The sequence below is a fragment of the Megascapheus bottae genome, chromosome 20 (genome assembly GCF_031878675.1).
Source record: "Megascapheus bottae isolate mThoBot1 chromosome 20, mThoBot2.hap1, whole genome shotgun sequence".
In the NCBI taxonomy this organism is placed as follows: domain Eukaryota; kingdom Metazoa; phylum Chordata; class Mammalia; order Rodentia; family Geomyidae; genus Megascapheus; species Megascapheus bottae.
In genome coordinates, this window is record NC_143528.1 from 37838575 (window position 1) to 37843784 (window position 5210).

Genomic DNA, 5210 nt, shown 5'->3' on the forward strand with positions numbered 1-5210 from the left:
GGGGCGCACACCCGCTGCAGCCAGGCAGCCGGCTGGCTTCATGGAGCAACCTGGGATAGGAAAGAAAGATAAGTTGGTGACTAACACTAGCCAGAGAGGGTGCAAGGACCGGCTTCTTGGCGGTCTACAAGTGTCCTTCTGGGTCTCTAGAGACACAAGCACACCCCAAGCTGGCAGGAAAAGGAGGCGCTGGCTGGGACTGTGGGCTGCGCACGCGTGGAGGTGGCAGGAAAGAAGGAGGTGGGGTTGCAGAGCGTTCTGTCCCAAGGGACTAAAGTTTCCCTAGAGGCCTGTTTTTGATTCTCACTTTTTCTTTAAAGCAAAAGCAATGCCTGTGGGTTGCCCAAAATAGGTAAGCAAGCCAAAGCAAGAAATCAGTAGTCACTTCTAATCAACCCAATGGTAGGTACTAAGCTTTGTTCATGTCTGAGCTCTTTATCCTCACCTTTCTTTTGCGCATGTTTTGGCACAGACAGATCTGTGATAGACTGCCCCCCGTTTCACTCAATAATTTGGCAGTGACCGCTGACACCAGCCCTGGTGTTTCTTGGTGCCACGGGCAATTCACCTCCAATTCTTCACCATTATAAACAACGCCTTGGTGAACATCTTTGTATCTATAGCCTTATTCAAACATTATTTTTCTTCCTCCAGGATAAGATCCTAGGTCCAAATTTTGAAATGAAGGTCTGCATTTTTTTGTGGGTCCTGGGGCTTGAACTCTGGGCCTGGAAACCGTCCCTGAGCTCTTCAGTTCAAGGCTACCACCCTACCCCTTGAGCCACAGTCCCACCTCCATTTTTCTAGTCATTAATTGGAGATAAAAGTCTCACATGCTTTAGTACCTGGGCTGGCTTTGAATCACCATCCTCATATCCCAGCCTCCTGAGTAGCTAGGATTACAAGTGTGAGCCACCTCACCTGGCTTCAAGGATTGCATGGTTTTTTTTTTTTGCCAGTCCTGGGCTTGAGCTCAGGGCCTGAGCACTGTCCTTGGACTTTCTCAAGGCTAGAGCTCTACCACTTGAGCCTCAGCACCACTTCTGGCTTTTTTCTATGTATGTGGTACCAAGGAATCGAACCCGGCCAAACTCCCGGCTCCAAGGATTTTAAGACATTGATACACATGGACAAATTGGCCTCTTGAATGACTGAATTTACCTTCCCATCAGCCACACTTGGAATTACGGCTTCCCTTCCTCCCCATCTTTCTCAGTCCTTGATTTTCTTAGAAAATATGGCCAAGAGGGTTGAGGACTTTGGTCAAGCGGTGGAGAGGCCTGCCTAGCAGGGGTAATGCTCTACATTCAAACTACTCATCTCCCAACAAATTATACTTATATTGAGATTCAGTTGTATTGCATTTACATTTACTGTGTTGTAGTTATACTTGTGTTATATTTATATTCCAGTAAGAGAAAAAATTCATATGCTTTGGCCAGTGAACTTCTTTAGAGTTACAAGATCTATCTTGCTAGTTCAGTTGGCGCTCTACCACTTGAGCTGCACCTCCAGCCTGGCTTTTTGCTAGTTCATTTGGAAGTAGAGTCCCATGGAATATCCCAATGACCTGGGATGGTTTCAAACTGAGATCCTCCTGGCGTCAGCCTGCCAGAGTATCTAGGATTATAAGCATGTGCCACCCATCCCTGAATCATGTCTTCCCTCCCTTGTCATTCTCCTTTCCTACTTCAAGGTAAATTAAATATTGACTCATGTTCTCTTGTAATTTCTATTTTTACAAATTTTGTCTTGAATAGATTTGGTTTCTTTTTTTTCTTTTCGTCTTTGTTCCACCATCAACAATAAACACCCAATTTTTAGAAAGCTAATTTAAATGAAAGTTTACACCTGTAGGGATATTTAAGTCATTCTTTTCTTCAAAATATATTTGCATATATATGCCATCTGGAATTTATTTTGGCTTATGTTAAAATGTAGACACCAAATTTCTGTCACTATACTGTTAGGTATACCAATAAAACTTTATAGCACTGCTTATACAGCTTCAGGAAAAATGTAAAGTTTTTGCTAGGTCATTTTTAAGTATATGTTTATTAGAGTTCTTAACAAATTATGGACAAAGTATAGGGAAGTTGTTCATGTATTACACGTGCAGTCATCCTGCCTAGCTCTCATTACTTGTAGGGTGGGTTTGCTTCTGTGTTATTGTTGTTTTACTTGAATCAGTTGGGCTTTAGTGTTGTTTGTTTGAGGTGGGAGGGGTGATCAGATGAGCAAGTCACCTTCTGCAGCAGAGGTTGATCTTGAACTTAAGATGGTCATGCCTCTACCTCCCTCGTGCTGGGATCACAAGCATATACTTTCCAAATAGACAATTCTATCAATTCCTGAAGGATAATTGAATCCTTTTCTTTCCAGGAAATACACCTAATTAATTTTACCTGTTTTATTGCATTGGCTAGGATCACTAATAGAATGGCAAATAGAAGCACTGAAGATAAAACTTGTTATACCTGAATGTTATGGGTATTTTAATATGCCTTGGTTTTAACTGGGCCAGACTGGATGGTGATCCTCTTATGTACCTCATAGCTGGGGTGGCAGGCATGTACCACCACGCTCCACTTTTTCTGTTGAAACCAAAGTCTTCAGGACATTTTTGCATTGGCTGGCTCCAAACTGTAAACGTCTCATCATTGCCTCCCAAGCAGCTAAGATTACAGGCATAAACTACAGGTACACAGCTTCTGGAGCATTTTTTTTCTTTTTTTTAATTAAAGAAGTTATTAACATTGATTTTTTACATCATATTTCAAATGATGTGTTTAAGAAACAAGTATTCAAGAAGGAAATCTCAACATACAATCACTGGCACTTAAATTTTAGAACGTGATTAAAATTAGGCTGAGGGTTTGTATGTCATAGATACATAATAATCTATGTAATAAAACATTATGTCTATAGTCATAAATTTTTATTTCTATGTAGTTGTGTTTATATTTCCAATTCCTGGAGCATTTTTTTTATGTTTTACACCTTTTGTTCTCACATCAGGTTTGTAAAAACAGAAGCAGGTGACATTTGCACTTATAAAGGCCTTCTCCTTAGCTGTGGTTTTTCTTGCTGGACAAGAGTCCCTGGGTGTGAGAGAAGCAGAGGCTCATCTTGACACCAGCGTCCAGCCAGGGCCGTCACTGATTCGTGGCGTCGTCTCTTCTAGGACACTTGTGACAGACACAATATCAACAGGATTTCACATTGGGTTTTTTTGTTGTTGTTCCTTTTTTTTTTAAATAAGCATGTTCCCAGTTTCTCATTCATACTTTTCTTTGTATATATTGCACAATAGTTGATTATTAAAAAAAGGTTTTTAGGTCTCAGGCAAAAAAAAAAAAGAAGTTGTTCTCTTTCCCCTCAGGAGGTGCTAATGTGTATTATTTTCTAAAAGAGGTAAGTGGTTGTCTGTGTGGCCATCCTCAAGGGGACCGAATGGACAGCTTTATAAGATCCAAGTCTGAAACAACAGCAAATTATTTCGACTATAAATTTTCCAATTCCATGTAACATACCTGTTGTTGAAAAGATTCCTCCAACAATACCGCAGAGTCTCACACAAAACTGCCAGAATGGCATATGCTCCTCAGTCACGGTCACCATGAGAGAGCTGAGATCATACTTCATGAACATTCCGGAAACTCCATGGCTGCCTGCAGCATGGTTGATGATGCGCTCCCTTTCTGTGACAAAACTGATGTGTTTCTGCTGAAATTTTATATGTCTGGAGTTTTGTTGGCACAACTGTAATAAAATATTGGAACATCTGGTTGTGATCTATAGCAATTTTTTCAGTTCCATCCAGAGGATTAATAATTCCTGGAACAACCTCTCCAAAAGACAGGTGATCCATTCTGTGAGAAAAGTTGTAAGAGTCATGGTTGACCAGTGCTGCCAAGTGTGCATGCCCTCGAGGATGTGAAAATTTCTTGCTACTTTGTTAACGTTGAGATGTCCTCGGATTCTGCATGCTTCTGGAGACTGGGACAAGTCATCTTCCCTGGCGGAAGAGCAGTGGATGAACTTTTAAAAGCACTTTTGAATATCACATCCTGAAGAGAAGTTCTTCTTGTAGCCTACTCTGAATCAGCTGCAGCTTCCTCTGCCACTCTTTTTGCTGTGGTGAAAGTTCAAATATTACCTGTAATCCTAGCTTCTAAGGAAGGCGAGATCTTAGGATCCTGGTTCAAAGCCAGCCAAAGAAGCAAAATCCATAAGACTCTTATTGGTTCATAAATAAGACCATCGGCAGAAGCAACCATTGTTTCTGCTAAATCCAATACATCTGCTCCAACATACTGACACTTCATGGCAACAGTAATGTCTATATTGATTCTCAATTTGCTAGAAAAATCTTTGTCTTCTTCATATTCATACTTCATCCACGTATCTTGATACATGGGGAATTCCATTATTGTTAGCAAAGCCATAGTAGTAAATGCTATCAGAGAAACTGTACCCCCACGGGCTGAGGTCTCTACATAGCTCTCGGGAACCTTCGGAAAAGCATCCAATTCCTTCACCAAATTTAAGGTTTTTTTCCGATTCAGTCGCCTCATCTCCAGGAAAACCTTCCTCTTCCTTCATATAGTGATGGTTGTGGTGCGGCCCCAGCCGACCGCCATGTTTCAGAGGAGCCGAGGTCGCCAGGCTCCTGGAGCACTTTTGAAGGCCCTTCTTGGAGTGTGCTTTTCCAGCTCTTCTAATGCGTTTGAAAACTTCAAATGTCCTTTTTAAAATTCCTTTCTGCTTGTGATGTTTGTAACACTTTTTGACTGGCACAAAAGTTGGACTAGCACACCAGATCCTGGCATCTGCATTACACAATCTCTGAAAAAAAGTACTTCTGTTCTTTGTTATGGTGTTCAGGTTTAGTTTAAATAGGATGAGAGCTCCATTATCTTTAAATGAATAGAACTTACCTATAACGTATATAGTTTATGATAGAATACCTAATTTATTTGATTATTGGTGAATACAAGATTGTTTTCAATTCCTTATTGAATGCATTTGGGTAACTTTTTATTCTTATAAGAATTATATCACCAATATTTTTAAATGCATGGTCCTGATACAGTACTTGTGATTTCTGCCACAACTTGTCTATTATCGGAACTAATTTACTTTCTCATTTCTACTTGTTCAGACAATTGCATTGTATGGTCTGTTTTGTTCTTGTTATCATTTTCCAG

At 40.5% G+C, this 5210-nt stretch overlaps 1 pseudogene; it reads right to left on the reverse strand.

The window, feature by feature from the left end:
* Positions 1-3255: 3255 nt before the first annotated feature.
* Positions 3256-4616, reverse strand: LOC150049440 (endoplasmic reticulum-Golgi intermediate compartment protein 2-like; annotated as a pseudogene).
* Between the last annotated feature and the right edge of the window lie 594 nt (positions 4617-5210).